Here is a 17,424-nt window from a genome sequence, read left to right on the forward strand (position 1 = left end):
AAAAATATGACCACTACAAGGTTGCCAAAAAAATCCCAAAATGTTCAAAATTTCATTTTTTTAAGGTTTTTTTGCTTATAACTTTTTTTCCGGCAATTTTAGAAGGTAAGAGTATCCGCCCAAATGAAAGTAGATTCAAAATGCTACAATTCCATGTATCAAACTTGTCCCTAGGGCGTAACGAGACGGCTCCGCGGCGTTGTCAAAGTTACGGTCTCCAAGGGCATTTTCCGTGGCGGTCTATTTCACGCAACCGCTCCACTCAATTTTACCTGAAAATTTTTGCGAAAACTTTCTGGAATATGTTTCCTATGTATTTTTCAGCGCTGAAACTGGATCTGAACTTTTCTGCCTTCGATTTTTGCCGCTAAAGCCGCCATCTGGAAAAAAACGTTGCCAAATCTCATTTTTTGACTAAAAATCGTTAATAACTCGTTCCTTGTGCGTCGGGCGGCAAAAGGAGTTATTTGCAGAATGAAAGTACATACAATTTTGGATTATAATCATGTACCAAAGTTAAGATAACATGCGTATATCATCCGCCAGAGCGCGCTGAAAATAGCGGGAAATTTTTCGCTATTTTTGCGGTTCTCTCAAATATCTTTTTTCTTAACGGTTTTTCGGCGAAATTGGTATCACCAAAATTAAAGTAGACAAAGAATGCTACTAGAATCACTCTTAGTTTTTGGACTAGTGATTGTTTCAGCGGAAGATAGGAGCACTTGAAGTCGGAGACTCGCACGGCCGAAATCGGCTGCAACGCTGCATCAAAGTTCTACATCATGAAGAACGTTTTATGGTTTCCATAACGTTTCATTTTGCTTTAAGGCATTAAATCTCCTTTATAATTATTAAAATAATTTCACACACGTATATCGACATCCTCCTTACCCTTATCTCATCGTTCCTCTTATACAGGATGTCCCAGAAGTCCGTACCTCCCCTGGTAACTGTTGAACGGTTAGAGATAGAAAAACGAACCTCTGGGAATTTTTCTATCCCAAAGGAGACCATATTCTAGAGGAGTCAATTTTTTTTTTTTTTTTTTTTTTTTCAAATGGTAACCCCTATCTTGTGATACATCATTGGAAAGAACATTAAAAACTAAGAATTCGGTGGAAATTGCAGATCAATATCTTAATTTTTGACCGAGTTATGATCGGTCCAAGGACAAATTTGACCTATTTTCAAAAAATCATAACTCCGGTTCAAATTATCGTAGTGAAAAAAATAAAGCGGGAAAATTTCGCAAATTGTAAGCACTTTCAAACACACACACAGAAATCACCTCAAACTAATTTTACGGGGGGGGGGGGGGGGGGTGCGGACTCCCAAATACGTCAGTTTAAAGGTCATACGATTTTCCTGCGATTTGAGCCAATTTCCCCTAGATTTGCCTCTACATTATCTCAGTAAGGTCACAATCAGTTCAACATTGCGTTTTCAAGCCCCCAAATTTCGAGAAGATGTAAAAAAAAACGAAATTTAAACGATCAAATTTAATCACCTTAATTAGCGTTTTTTGTAACCTCTGCTCGAAATTTGGGGGCTTGAAAACGCAATGTTGAACTGATTGTGACCTTACTGAGATAATGTAGAGGCAAATCTAGGGGAAATTGGCTCAAATCGCAGGAAAATCGTATGACCTTTAAACTGACGTATTTGGGAGTCCGCACCCCCCCCCCCCCCCCGTAAAATTAGTTTGAGGTGATTTCTGTGTGTGTGTTTGAAAGTGCTTACAATTTGCGAAATTTTCCCGCTTTATTTTTTTCACTACGATAATTTGAACCGGAGTTATGATTTTTTGAAAATAGGTCAAATTTGTCCTTGGACCGATCATAACTCGGTCAAAAATTAAGATATTGATCTGCAATTTCCACCAAATTCTTAGTTTTTAATGTTCTTTCCAATGATGTATCACAAGATAGGGGTTACCATTTGAAAAAAAAAAAAAAAAAAAAAATTGACTCCTCTAGAATATGGTCTCCTTTGGGATAGAAAAATTCCCAGAGGTTCGTTTTTCTATCTCTAACTGTTCAACAGTTACCAGGGGAGGTACGGACTTCTGGGACACCCTGTATAAATGGAACGATGAGATAAGGGTAAGGAGGATGTCGATATACGTGTGTGAAATTCTCGGCATCGACGTCTGATGTATGCAATTTTTCGACTCAGGTCTTCTTTTGCAATCATTGATGTAACCATATGCCATTTTGGTGCAATTTTAAAGTTTTTACAGGAAGTTTAAAATTTTTCAATTTTTGGGGGGTTTTTAGGGGTTTTGGGACTTAAGAACACGACTTAGCGCGGTGAGCTGGACAAATTCGAATTCAGGTGATTTTTCTGCGTCCATCGATGTATAGAGACCTTTTGTTGCAATTTGTTCCGGGTCCATCAGCTTCTTTACCGGACTAGTCGGGAAGACCCCGGCCCTGAGTGTGGCAGGTATCCATCAGATAGGGGTGAAAATAGCACATTTCGTCATCCCTCTAATGTAAAGGTGTGTGTCAATTTCCAAGTGAGCCCCATTTCACATAAAAATCCATGCTTTCTGGGGCTAATTCGAAAATTGAGATACGCCCTTACGTCAGAGGGACGAGATTTCAACGTGACGATAATCGACGTGAGTGGTAATTAATCAAGCCCAGCTGGAGCCTGCGGCAAAGGTCGGTGCCTGTGCGGAGCGGGGCAGAGACCACATCTGCAGCAGCAACGCTGCCAAGCTAAGGAAGAACGCCGTATGAACATTCGTGAGTTGCCAAATTTTCCCAAATAAAACATGTATTTTTGAGGAAGGTTATGCATATTTTTCCTTGAAATTTTTAGATATTTTATATTGAACTGCGAACGAAACTGTTTGAGAAATTTGAGAAAAAATGTTGTGAATTTTCCCGACAAATTCGTTTCTTATTGAAAGAAATATGGCGCCGCCTGAATGCTAATACGGCGTTCTTCCTTAGCACGGTAGAACGGGTCACCGCTCACGGGGAAAGTCTAACGACAGATACGACGAGGCAAGGACCCGTCAGTTAACTTAAAATGTTTTTTCACTTTACGAGCCGTCGGAAGCCCCTCTCAAAGGCTCTCATTTTCGGATAAGAGGATAGTGACGGTTTTGGAGGGCTATCGCAGGATGCTTATCATTAGAATCATTTTCAGAGAAGGGGGCGAGGTTCGTTTGAAAATGCCGCCAGTGTTATTCATAGTTAAGATAGTCGGGCAAAAAGAGCACCTAAGTTGGAAAAAATTAAAATGAGACTACACTCTGAAGTTCCGAAAATGGACCCTTACAGATTTTTTCAGAATTACCATCCGATATAGTTACCTCGAATTTAAGAAATCGAAAAACGTTGATACGGTTAGCTGTCGCTATGGCAAGTTTCGAAACCGCTCCGTTTCAACCGCTAATACAATTAATTAATAGTGCAACTGAAAACTTTTGACCTCATACTCTTAAGGATAGCTTTGGCCCAAATTGGTTTTTCCGCTGTATGAAAACGTTGACTTTCCACCTTGATGGGTCTTATGCTCAAGTAGCTCAAGATCCATCCATATAGGTCAGTCATTGCACAGATTCCCCCCCGCTCGGGGTAAGCCTCATCATGCCCCATCCATTGGCTCGTGACGTCAGCATTACTGCCGCAAAAGCGAAAAAGCACGGATACAATGCTTTTCTTATGGGAGAGAAAAAATTTTTCTTAATGAATCATTTAAATTTCTTACTTTTACATCCTTTGAAACTTTCTGAGTGTTGAAAGGAACGTTTAGACATTGGGTCATTCCATGTCAACTTAACGAGGTTTTGAAACTTGACCTCTCAGATCATGTTCAAACTTGGTGTGCTGCAAGTTCCGATTGAAAAAGAAATATTCCCCAAATTTTAGGTCATTTGGTCGATCCGTTAATTTTATACGGAATCTCAAAGTTTGGAAAAAATTGAGTTTTTTTATGACCGATAAAACTTTGAACGGCTGTTACTTTTCAACGGTTCATTGGAAAAACTTGAACTAGGTCTTGTTTTGAAGCCTAGAGGTTCTTCTTTTAAAAAAAAAATTGAAAAAAAAATTTGAAAATTTTTGGAAAATTTTGAATTTTCAAATTTGAATTTTTCAAAAAGGGCATTTTTTAAAATTTTGATTTTCTTTGCAGGTGATCCTTACATTATCTTAAAGCATTTTCCAAACTTTCATTGTGGGCCGCCGAGCGGTTCCTGAGTTATAGCAATAAACGTACCGTAATCCTACTTAAAACGCATCATATGTACCTACTATATATATACATACATACAGGGTGATCCAAAAGTCCCTTCCACCCCCTCTAACTTTTTACCTAATTGAGGTAAAGATTTGAAACTTGGGGGATATTCCTAGGTCAAAGGGAGCTACTTTTTGGGCCCCCTAAAATTTTCAGGGGGGCCCCCCTTGGGGGGGCAACGGCCCCCAACTTTTAATTTTCAAATGGGAAGACCCCCTTTGTGATAGCTTGTTCGAAAGAGCATAAAAAAAGAAAACTTTTCGCGCAAACCCGAAGTCAATATCTCAAACCGTTTCAAAATGGCGGCCGGTTAAAGTTCAAAATGGCCGAAAATTCAAACCGGTTATTTGTCGATGGATTTGCGCGAAAATCGGTATGTAGGGGTATTTTGACACGAGAAAAACGAATTTGACGTTAGATTTTCAAAAAAACCGAAATTTCCAAAATGGCCGCCGGTTAAAGTTTAAAATGGCCGAAAATTGTCACCTCGGTTTTTTGCTGATGGATTTGCCTAAAACTTGGAATTTGAGAGTATTTTGGCATAAGATAAACAAATTTGAACTTAGATTTCTAAAAAAAATCAATTTTTTGTCATTTTGAACTTTAACCGGCAGCCATTTTAAAAATTTCGGTTTTTTTGAAAACCTAACGTCAAATTCGTTTTTCTCGTGTCAAAATACCCATACATACCGATTTTCGCGCAAATCCATCGACAAATAACCGGTTTGAATTTTCGGCCATTTTGAACTTTAACCGGCCGCCATTTTGAAACGGTTTGAGATATTGACTTCGGGTTTGCGCGAAAAGTTTTCTTTTTTTATGCTCTTTCGAACGAGCTATCACAAAGGGGGTCTTCCCATTTGAAAATTAAAAGTTTGGGGCCGTTGGCCCCCCAAGGGGGGCCCCCCTGAAAATTTTAGGGGGGCCAAAAAGTAGCTCCCTTTGACCTAGGAATATCCCCCAAGTTTCAAATCTTTACCTCAATTAGGTAAAAAGTTAGAGGGGGTGGAAGGGACTTTTGGATGACCCTGTATAAGTCATGCATAAGCCATGCATAGTAGGGACAGATTCCCTTGACATGGCTGTTAATAGTTAATAGGCTCTAAATAGTGGGAACAGGATGTTTTCATAGATGCTCATTGTTTAGTATCACCTTTTGTAAAAAAGATATTTAAAACATCCGAAGGGGGGGGGGGGGGGAGGAAAGCGGGATGCCTGCTCGCTCTCCACATGGAACATTTTTGCCTTGCCTCAACAGCAAATATTTGCAAGGTTTCTTTGTTTCCTCTTCTTCTCTCTTTTCCCCCAGTGAAATTCAGAAAAATGAAGGAAAAATAAGAATTAAGCAGTTAAATCAACCAAGATTAAAAGAAGTATGTATAATAAAGACAACTGTATCAGGCGCGGAGTTAGACAACCAGACCATGAAGCACGATATATGCATACCGCGCTTGAAAAGATCCGCGATTCGACGTTTTTGGCTCACGAGGCATTTTTAACTTTACCTCACGGCGAAATGTCCTATTTTGAGTGCCCAATTTTCACGCAAAAATGTTGGATATGTGCTAAATGTTCGACATGCCCCACGTTTTTCGGAGAGAAGAGCAAGAAAACGGGGGGGGGGGGGGGGGGGTCGTAAGGTCACATCTGATGAAAATAGCCTCACAACTCAAAATTTGCATTACGTCTGACGTTATTCGAGGATCGCAAGATCGGTAATTTTCTGCACCCCTGGTGGACGACCTGAGTGTTCCTGGACTCACGGGAAACGTTTAAACTTCATGAGGACTGGATAGACACTCTGGGGTGTTATAGCTCTTGCCGGGGAGGTAGAGAGAGACGCTCGACTTCTTCGCACCCCTTCGACTCATTAGAGGGTTCAAGAAACGAGTTTGCATCACTCTTAAGCTTTTCACGGGCATGGACGATGCAGGAAGCGGGTCGGGTGGGATGAGATCCGAGCACTCAGGGAAGGTGAGACAAGAGCAACGGGTGGGTCATGGAACGGGAACTCGATAGCCTCAGCCCCAGCCCATTATTTGAGATTGACCCTAGTGACCATGTCATAACATTCATGGGATACGTTTGCTGAAGTGACTGGGTCTTGTTAGGGTTCGTTTTAATTTCGGTCTTACACTAATCACGCTGCATATAGGTATTCGTGCGCACCCACACAAGATTTGACCGATGAAGACTTTGAGATAGATTCTGAGGTACCCAAGTCCAAAAGGAATACAGAAAAATAATTTGCACTGTCCACTCGGGACGTACTTACTTCTTGATTTCTTTCAAAAGAGTTTTGGTCAAATGTTGCGTACAAATACGTAATAGACCACACAGTGCTGCCGCATTCGGGAATGTTTTAAAACATGTGCTTAAATCCAGAAATGTTTAATTGATTATTCATATAGGTTTAGGTACTATCAAATCATGTTTATACAATCAATAGGAGTATCCTCGGTAAAAATGAATCGAGAGGAGTTGAGATTCAAAAATGCTCCTAAGCTCACTCTCGCTTTAAAAAGGATCATCAATTCTCGTTTTGAAAAATGATCACGAATTTTCACAAAATTTTGGAAAAAGCTGCTCAGCGGATCTTGTTCACTTCATTTTGGAGGGGCTTAAATATTCTGGTATTTAAACTCAAGAAAGTCCGCAGAAATACAGGATTTTTGCATTCAGCACATTCTCAAAAAATTATGTGGGTATGCCTATTGACTGGATGCCTGGATTCCGGAACTTAGCATAACCTCCGTTTTCAGGTAGATAGGCAACACCGTGGGCTGGAATCAGGAACTGGAAATCGGAGCTAATAAGAAGCGGGTAGAAAGTCTAAAAGTTGGCCGACGTCCGGCGCGGCGCACTATGGTCCGAATAGCCGGTTTAAGCGGCAATAAATCGAAAAAGTGAAGTTTGGAAAAAGTTAGATTTTAAGAAGTAGATCGATAGTACATACTGTAGAGAAGACTCCTGTAAAATTTCACTTCGATTAAAGCACTAATAAAGATGTGACAAGCCTGGGAAGTGCGGCGCGCGGAGCACTTTATGAGTGCGATTCCAGTTACCGAGCGGCAGTGCTGTGTTTAAGGGCTTGTTTTCGTCGTTTCACCGTACCTGAAAGTGTTTGGGCACTTGATTCACAAAATACAAGATAAGTTTAAAATGTTTTATGCTGAAACTATTCTTTTTTATCATATCTAATGCTCTAGATTAACCCTTAGACAAAGTCAGTTTTATCAGTAAAATCGCAGAAGTAGGACCCAAAAAATATACTTAGCACCTCTGAGCACCTCGTAATTTTACTCGGAAGTTATTGTCATGACTCTAGACTATCTTTTAGTCTAGTGGCAGAACCATAGTCCACCATAGCCTCAAGTTATTTCTCATGAAAAATGACGTTTTCGCGTTTCTTATCACTTACTACAATTAGCTATCATATGCCATTGACGATGACTTTTATCATGTTCCATTGTCATATTCTAGCAAATCGAATGCATTAGAGCCTAAATCTGCCCAGGCAGAAGAATACGAGTTGATGGGGTTGATGGGGACCAATTGAAACTTTGTGCTCAAGAACAGCAAAGAATCGCCTCGAGAGGCTACTTTGAGGCCCCGTAAAAGTTTTTTTTTTGACGTTTTAAGTGTTTCAAACATATAATCTATCAGTGTAGATATATGTTAGCATAAGTTTAGCTTGGCAGACGAAAACAAGTCTAAACGGTTGATCGGTGGGACTTGAAAGTAAGGCTCCCGAGCAATGAAATTGTCTTAGGAAGCCACTTTGAGGTCCCGTAAACGTTTTTTTTTTTACGTTTACCCATGTTTCAAACAAATAATCTATCAAAATGGATATATTTAAGCTTAAGTTTCGCTTGGCAGACGAAAACAAGTTCAAACGGCTGATCGGTGGGACTTGAAAGTAGGCCTCTGGAGCCATGAAACGTAGAAGTATTATCCTGAGCTGTCTTTTTCAAGTTCCCTTGATAGTAGTGTTTGACGAGGCTCTACTTTTAGCTTCTTATAGTCCATCCAATGTAAAATTAATTTTTAAACTTATAAAAAAAAAAAAAAAAAAAAAAAAAAAAAATTCTATCGAGAATCGAACCCGGGACATCAAGAAGATAAGAGAGACGCTATGCCAATTGCTCCACCGCTTCGACTCAGATTATTGACCTCAATTTAAGGTTTTTGAACAAATTATTACCACAGTTATACAAAGTATAAAAATGTTAAAAATGGATTTTTCCTGAAGAATATTAGCATTTTTGCACTCAGCGACCCTAAAAACCCCTGAAAACTCATGTTGCGAGGTTTAAACATACGTATCTGATTTAATGCCGCTTAAACCGGCTATTCGGACCATAGTGCGGCGTCGCGACGCTGCGCCACGATGGAGAGAACCCACAGTTAACAGCGCACAACAAATGAATCTACAACGATTGCATCCTCACAGCAGCGGAGTCCACTAGCCTCCCCCATCCTCGGAGACCCCCCCCCCCCCACCATCCTGGGACGCATTCGCATACCACAAACCTACCGTACCCGTTACGCTGATTCTGAGTCGCTGAAGCCCTTCGCCCATGGCCCTGGGCACCTACACTCCAAACTTCTTTCTTTTACACCAGGGTAAATGGGACCCGGCCCGAGGACTTTCCTCTTTTAGAAGACCCGACGAATGAAGATTTCACATGGAGGGGGGGGGGGGGGGGGCGCAGGGATTTGAAACGTGTTTCGCCACGGATCGGATATGCACGCAGGGATGTAAACAGTTTCACAGCGCCGACCGTTTACACCGCCATTCGGCATTCTGCCTTGAGCGCGATAAATGTCCGATTTGGATCACGGAAAAGAAGGTGGATTTAACAGCAATATGAGCAATTCGCCCCACTTTTGGATAGTACAGAGGAAGAGAGGGGGAGGGGGGATTGCTCCTTTTAAAACTGCCTCACGACTTGAGATCTTTCTAAGACTTGCCACAAGATGGGTCTTTTTTTGCACCACTTTATTGTGTTGACACAGAAATGATATTCTTCAAAGTTAAAATCTCTGATTAAGATGAATTCGAGCACTTAGTAGACCGACACGTAAGTAAGTTGAGATACAAAGTTCGGCTGATTGTAGTTGAACGTGAAAACATTTCAATGAATCAAATGCGGAGAGAGTACATCGATTTGCATGTATCATTGTTTGTGTTTTTATGTAATTTTTAATATAATTCCTGACCTCGCAACCGGCCAGGCCGCGTGAAATACCTAGGGGAAACCTCGTAAAAATGGAGGAAATGGGGGAAAGCTTTAAAATAGTTGTGATAATTTTCGTTATCGCGACATTTTTAAAATAGGTAAAAAATTATATTTAGGTTGGTAACTTCCGGAGGATCTCTACCATGACAGATTCCTGAGGAGAATAGGCGTCGCAGAGCGCCCTAGCGCGCCGTAAAAGCGGCTCATACATGCATACTTTTGAGAAAAGAAGTTTGACATTTGTATTTAAAATTTATATTTTTGGTCAATAATGAAACGTGACCATGAACTAGAGTGAAAGTGGGAGAAGAGGCTACTTAATTTGGTTTAGAGTCAAGCTTGGAGCCTTCAGTGGGTTTTGGATTATTGCGGTAATTTATTATTTTATTATTTATTCTTTTTTTTTTTGGAAGAGGGGGGAGGGGGCGGCGGCATGATTAAGCTTTGTTTTTAAAAATACATGGGTACCTAAATGTCAATAAAAATGGAAAGTAGAAATTAGCAGCATTGCAAAATCTTAACTACCTGGTACCTACGTGCGAGTTCTTGAAAGAAAGCCATTCTCGAATGAAATAGCTCTCTTTCATCTTATCCCTCTTCTTCTCTCTTTAGTCCCCTCTGCTGGGGTCCCTAGCTGCGAAAGAGGACACTTTACCTATCTTCAAAAAGCAAAATCATAGAATTTATTTGGCTTCTCAAATTTTCGGTAATGATAGAGAGCTGACACTCATTTCACGTGTGCTCACCATCCTCTCATCCAATTTTTGAGCGGAGTTTTCTGAGGGATTAAGGCATCTTTGAGGCCGATTTCATGGAGAACACATGCAGACCTAGGGTGCGTCAAAAAAAATGAAAGTCTGAAATGTTCCGCTCCCCAGGCGGCAATCGATGACGTTTGGTGAAAAAACATGTTTGCCAAAATTTGGGCCAATGGAGAATTTGCAAGGGTCTGAAACTTGATGAATTTCGTGTTTCAGTGGAATCTACTGAGTGAATTGAACACGAAGATACCTTTAATTCATAAATTGAGCAATTATTAGAGGAGATACAACAAAATAATCGATTCTGCTAAAATACATGTGTTTAAATGGGAAATGCCGCCGGATGACGTCACAAGGCGGTGCATTTTCTCACTTTTAAATCAATTTTTCTCCAATTTCCCATGTCAGAAAAAAATTATGAAAAATACTGCGATCTCAGCTCATTTGGCACTTTCAGATGAAGCAATAAAATTTTTGTGTGCAAATTCTCCATTTCAACCATTTTAAATGGTGCCAAAGGTCAATTTAGTGATGAAATTATGATAATTTGGTTTAGGCCTCGTTTTCATACAAAAAACTCGATTTTACGATGAAATCGTGCGTTCACGAGAAAAATGTCACAGAACTCAAGTTGTAAAGGATGAAATTTTACTCTAGGAAGACGTCTTTGTAAACTATATAAATCAAATTGAACCAGAAAAACTCAACTCGGTATTTATTTTTTTTTGGTAAAATTTGAGCCAATTTCTACCATTTTAAGTGGTGCCAAAGGTCAATTTTGTGATGAAATTAAGATATTTTGGTTTAGACCTCGTTTTCGTACAAAAAACTCGATTTTACGCTGAAATCGTGCGTTCACGAGAAAAATGTCACAGAACTCAAGTTGTAGAGGATGAAATTTTACTCTAGGAAGACGTCTTTGTAAACTATATAAATCAAATTGAACCAGAAAAACTCAACTCGGTATTTATTTTTTTGGCCCTCAGAATTTCCAAGGTCTTACAAAGTAGCGGTTTAAAAGACTCATTTTTCACGAAAGTAAGTCGAAAGAGGGTATAAATGAACTGTAGGCAAGTGTTGAGGATGCAAATGTCATTGGAACTTCCTCAGTTTCGAAAGAAGTTCCAACTATTTCGCACAATCCTCCAAAAAGTGTACGGCTCGAGAAGCAGGATCGTGCTATAATAGTAAGGGAGAAGTGCGGTTTGACCGGGAAAAATTGCGTAACAAACTTCCCCTATGTAATCGTCATCAGTAGGTCCCCATGAACAACTTCCTAATAGTGAAAAATGGCCCGACCCCGGAACACCCCTCAAAGTAGTTGAAATTGAAAATGGCGGCCGTAATAAGGGGTCCGGGAAATTGGTATTTTAAAATGCTCATTCTGTCTCATGTGAGGTATCATTTCCTACGTAATTTTGGTCGTAGATTTCATAAATGGATTCCACAAGGCCCCCTAGGTCAAAGGGGGCGCTCCAAATCAAAGATGGCGGCCAAATGTGAAAGGCAGGAGGTTGCATTTTTTGAAATATTCACCGACGGAACAAGGAAAGTGAAGTGTCTCTATTTTCATGTATTTATGGCCAAGAAACCTAAATTTGATGTTATAAAAAAAATGCAACCTCCTGCCTTTCACATTTGGCCGCCATCTTTGATTTGGAGCGCCCCCTTTGACCTAGGGGGCCTTGTGGAATCCATTTATGAAATCTACGACCAAAATTACGTAGGAAATGATACCTCACATGAGACAGAATGAGCATTTTAAAATACCAATTTCCCGGACCCCTTATTACGGCCGCCATTTTCAATTTCAACTACTTTGAGGGGTGTTCCGGGGTCGGGCCATTTTTCACTATTAGGAAGTTGTTCATGGGGACCTACTGATGACGATTACATAGGGGAAGTTTGTTACGCAATTTTTCCCGGTCAAACCGCACTTCTCCCTTACTATTATAGCACGATCCTGCTTCTCGAGCCGTACACTTTTTGGAGGATTGTGCGAAATAGTTGGAACTTCTTTCGAAACTGAGGAAGTTCCAATGACATTTGCATCCTCAACACTTGCCTACAGTTCATTTATACCCTCTTTCGACTTATTTTCGTGAAAAATGAGTCTTTTAAACCGCTACTTTGTAAGACCTCGGAAATTCTGAGGGCCAAAAAAATAAATACCGAGTTGAGTTTTTCTGGTTCAATTTGATTTATATAGTTTACAAAGACGTCTTCCTAGAGTAAAATTTCATCCTCTACAACTTGAGTTCTGTGACATTTTTCTCGTGAACGCACGATTTCAGCGTAAAATCGAGTTTTTTGTACGAAAACGAGGTCTAAACCAAAATATCTTAATTTCATCACAAAATTGACCTTTGGCACCACTTAAAATGGTAGAAATTGGCTCAAATTTTGGCTAACATGTTTTTTTACCAAACGTCATCGATTGCCACCTGGGGAGCGGAACATTTCAGACTTCCATTCATTTTGACGCACCCTAATGCAGCCCCCCCCCCCCCCCCCCCTTCCTGCTTGCCCACCTCAAGCGGCAGATTCGCTAGCTACATTTTAGGCGAGCGTTTCAAAATGCCAGGTTGAATGAAAAAAGTTGACACTTCATTGACTTGAAACGTCGTTTTGATGACATAATGATGAATGTTCTGTATTGTTCTAATATTGCAGTATTCTTGAGTACGTCATCAAAATCAAAATGAGAAACCCCCTACTTAAGTTCCATTCGCTCAACCAGGTGATAAAAGCTTGCTATAAGGAGCAGGGGTGGAGAAATTGCAATAACTAACCATCAAAAACCCAAAAAAGGGTAAAAATCTCGTCAAGACTATGAGATCTCAGCATGAGATCATGCATTCAGAAAAAAAGAAAAAACTTCCAAAATCTCAACAAGTATTTTCCATTTTAAACCTCAAAATGTCTGATATCATTTAGAGATCAAGATTTTCCTTAGCCTCTAATCCTCAGATCCGCTTCAAAACTACAGCAGGCTATGGAAACTTAATTCCAGTTGCAATCCCTTCAGTTTCCTGGGCATAAAAAGTTTCTCTTTGAGGTAAGTTTGGTTGCCAGAGCCTCGTACACAAGGTGCTTAAGAATTCATTAGGCATGGGATAAGTTCCCTTTGCAAAATTTCTTAGCTTTACTTCATCATACCAATCTTTCAGTTCCAAACCTTGAAATTTTTAATATCATTTGAGGTCAAGGATTTCTCCCCCCCCCCCCCCCCACTAGTTCCCCCAATGCGCACAGAGTTTAGGTACTAAGCAGCATTAAGAGGGAAAGGTACAGGTATAATTAATAGAAAGGTATTCACGACATGGATGATTTCAAAATTTTATATCTGTAACATGTTTGGGATAATATTAGGCGTAAGTACATATGACAAAGCATACGACAAATACGTAAGTACAATTCTGCTTTGCTTTACCGACCAAGTCGTACACATCTTTTTTGCCTAAAATTTAACTCTAAGTACTAATATTGTGTTTCTCCCACACATAGACAGCCTCCTTTTATTTTTCAAATTTTCTCTGAGATCTACGCCCGATTCCAATAAGGAAAGAAGGATGTTACCTTACTTAGTCTTCAGCTGCCAAAGCTTTATCCTGAAAACATCCCTGTGCGCAAAAATCCTCAAACTCATCCCTTATCATCTGGCATCCTCTGCCTACTTAACAATAAATCCTGTAATCAAACATACATGGCTTAGATATAAATGAAGCCCCTCCCCCCTTATTTTCCATCAAAATTCAAAATTTAAATAGGTACGTTTAGGATTGACTTCAATGCCTCAGAACGCTATGGGGAACAAGCTTGTGATTTCTCTAGAAATTCTAAAACTTTTCCCTTCTTAATCCATCAATTTTATCGGAAAAATATCTTTCCAAAGAATTTTGAGAATTACCCTGGTTAGGACTTGGTTGGGACTCATTTAGAAATTTAATCTTAACCAAAAAAGGTCAATTCCCTGAGCTGAGCAGTTTAATTTTTTTCCGAGTGTGAAATTTTTGCTTGGCACCATTATGAGCAAAGAGTAGGGGAGAAGAGAGAGCAACAGAGCAGAATCATGGAGTCCGAGCGAGCTGCACGCACGCTCCACCAGCTACTCCCGCTCTGAAGAAGAAGATACGGAGGCCCTGCTCACCTGCACATCGTAGGGGGTCTTTGCCTGCAAAAACGCTCAATTTGACAGATACACATTCATGACGTAAACAATGGAGGGCAAAGATGGTATTTGATGAGTGGTGCAATAGATGGATTGTATCAATCGGGCTTTTAGTAGATCATTCCCATGATTCCGTTTCCGGTCGGCACATACGTAAATATGTCCGGTCAGTACATACGTCTCTTTATTTTAGGTATACCTTACCTACCCTAACCTAATCTTACCAAACCTAACATTACATACCGATTATACTGATACTGGTACCGATATCAAAACCGGTATTACCGATTTATATTTTTTTTTTTCTAAACATAGTGCTTACTCTTACTTCAGAACATAGTATATGCATTCTATATGTCAATCCAACTTCCTTCAAATAAATAAGCGAGAGTACGGAACTGTATTGAGAGTACCGTTCGAAGGTATAAAAAGAAGCCCGAGTACGGAACTACGCCCTAATTTCGAACTTACCTTGACTGGTGGTCCATTGAAACAAAAACATAATTTCCACAGAGCTAAAGAGAATGGAGGCAAGAACTCTGGACAGCCGTGGAAATAATTGGCATCCACCGTAATGATTATGAGGGTTAGGTCGGGCAACCAGTAGCAATGCACTTCGCTGAGAGCCACCACAGATTTTTTAATACATCCATCCGAAATCTTAAAATAAAACCGAAAGGAGGGATGATGGATGAAGCTGGTAGAATAAACAATTCTTACCTCTGTAGAACCACGCAGATGTTGACAAAGAGGGAACTGGGCGAAAGTTAATCCATTGACGATGACAGGTGTATGAAGAGGTAATAATCACCAGCACTTCACTGCATCAATGTGTTATCCAGAGATGTGGCTGGCACGAATAGCACTGCCAAAATATAGGGAGACGGCTTACTCAGCAAAATGGGTAACTTTAATCTGAAAGTCATCCTGATGATTTTTCCAATTCATGAAAAAAAATTGGTAGAACAGGCGCTGATTGTTGCATCCCTGCCAGAGACGTAGGCACACAGAAATTTTAGATCGATGGGGTGGCCGGTTGTGAAATAAAAGAACAGAACACTTTGAAATCAAAACCCTTACAGGATGGTGAAAAGAGAGGAGACGCAGAATATTACGAATCAGAAAAATTTCAGGAGATGAAGTAAATTTTGGGACATTTGTCGGATCAACGAGAATACTGAGTAATCTGAGTATTACGAGTACTGGGGTTCCACAACTTAAATTGGCGATGCACAGTTTAGTAGTTCTTGAAAAACATAACCGTGTGCTCGTTAGTCATTTCAGATGAACTATTTGTTTAACACAGAATTGACTCTCTACTTGTACATAAACGACTGGGCCGATTCATCCAGTTGGGAGTTCGGTTGACAGCCCAAGGATTCGGAATGGAAAATCATAAGAACGTGACACCGTGACGCACAAGGAATCAGGAAATGAAATGTGAGAGGCACGGTATTTGAATAAGAATTTTGCGAGTAGAATCCGTGATAGCAGAATGAAAAGCATTGGAAAAGCACAAACCTAAAGGGACACTCTCGACACGACCTCAAGTCGGTGCGGTCTGCCTCTGCCCGTCTGCGGTCACCAGTGTTCCCAGGTGCTCCTATCTTAAAATGTCCGTACGCTCTCCGGATGAACTCGGGGAGGCTCGTGTATATCCGTGCCGCTCCGTGCTCCGTCCGTGTTCCGTGAATTCCGTTTCCGTTTCCGGTTCCGGCTCCGGCTGTTTTGTTGTTTTGTTGATGATGTTGATGTTCTCTTGATCTCTTGTGACATTCAAGTACCTATGTCCTCTAGAAAGCATTGACAGGAAAAAATAATCGGAACAATTATAGGTGCCTACATCAAAAAGCAATAATTCAAAAGAAAGGAGCTGACTTTTCATGAAATTCATAATTCCTAACCCATTGAACTGATTGAATAACACATAAATTAATGCAGAAAGGTCCTGTATGATACCTGGGTTTTATTCGTGGCTTCCTTATATCAATAACATTGGCGAAATTGAGAAAAAAAAGTAAGAAAAAATGTCTGAGTGATCAAACACAAAAGCACAACAATACAGAAAACAAGGACGGACCTTAAATGAAAAGGCTGAATTTTGATAAGAATACAATATAATTAATGCGAAAAGTATCTAATTTGTTCCCGAACGATACCCGGCTTTCATACTAAACATAATTGTATCAATAACTTACGCAAAAGTAATAAATATTGCAAAGAAAAGCGGATTAACAGATGCACGGACTGGGCCGGGCGGGCGCACGGACATAAATGAAATGACTGAATTTTGATAAGAATACAATATAATTAATGCAAAAAGTATCTAATTTGTTCCCAAACGATACCCGGCTTTCATACTAAACATCATTGTATCAATAACTTACGCAAAAGTAATAAATATTGCAAAGAAAAGCGGATAAACAGACGCACGGACAGGGCCGGGCGAGCGTACGGACAAAATAAGATAGGGAAAAATTTTCCCATAAGGTTTTTGTCCGTACGCTGTCCGCGCGGGTATAGGGAATGTCCGCGCGGCGCGGAAATATCCGCACGCCTGGGAACACTGGCGGTCACTGACACCAACTGTCACCAACACCAGGGACCAGTTCTATAGGACCCTGGACTCCCGTAAGAGTCAATGTAAAAATTCGTGAGCAGGTACTAGTGCTGCTATCTCGCGTAGGATCCTTGCAACTCACTGCTGTTATCAGTTGTTGGACTTCATTAAAATCCGTAGGATCGCGTATAACTGCAAAAAATCGAATTTTTCACTGTCCTGCAACATTTAAAGTGCCGAAGTTCTGCGAAAGGGGTCGAAAAACGCCAAAAATATACTTATTTTTCAAGAATTCAGCCGCCATATGTGTTATTTTTCAATCTCCGGCTTAACCTCACTTTTGGAGCGGGCGATGGATGAGTCGAGGTTCGGGGGGAAGGATCCTCTGAGTTGACTAGGATCCTACTCGAGAATACGCTGCAATCACCCGCTCAC

At 40.3% G+C, this 17,424-nt stretch overlaps 1 protein-coding gene across 2 annotated transcripts in view; it reads right to left on the reverse strand.

The window, feature by feature from the left end:
- The window catches only part of Ntan1 (N-terminal amidohydrolase 1), a 103,898-nt gene extending 87,889 nt beyond the window's left edge, over nucleotides 1-16,009 (reverse strand). The window contains exons 1-2 of one of the 2 annotated variants that reach the window (XM_072304943.1): nucleotides 15,150-16,009; nucleotides 273-380 (exon numbers count right to left, since the gene is read on the reverse strand). The gene's annotated coding sequence lies outside the window, so the exon portion shown is untranslated. The remainder of the gene's footprint in view (nucleotides 1-272; nucleotides 381-15,149) is intronic. The other variant, XM_019054445.2, reaches the window with a different exon arrangement.
- Between the last annotated feature and the right edge of the window lie 1,415 nt (nucleotides 16,010-17,424).

Source organism: Bemisia tabaci, chromosome 1 (assembly GCF_918797505.1).
Source record: "Bemisia tabaci chromosome 1, PGI_BMITA_v3".
Taxonomy (NCBI): Eukaryota; Metazoa; Arthropoda; class Insecta; order Hemiptera; family Aleyrodidae; genus Bemisia; species Bemisia tabaci.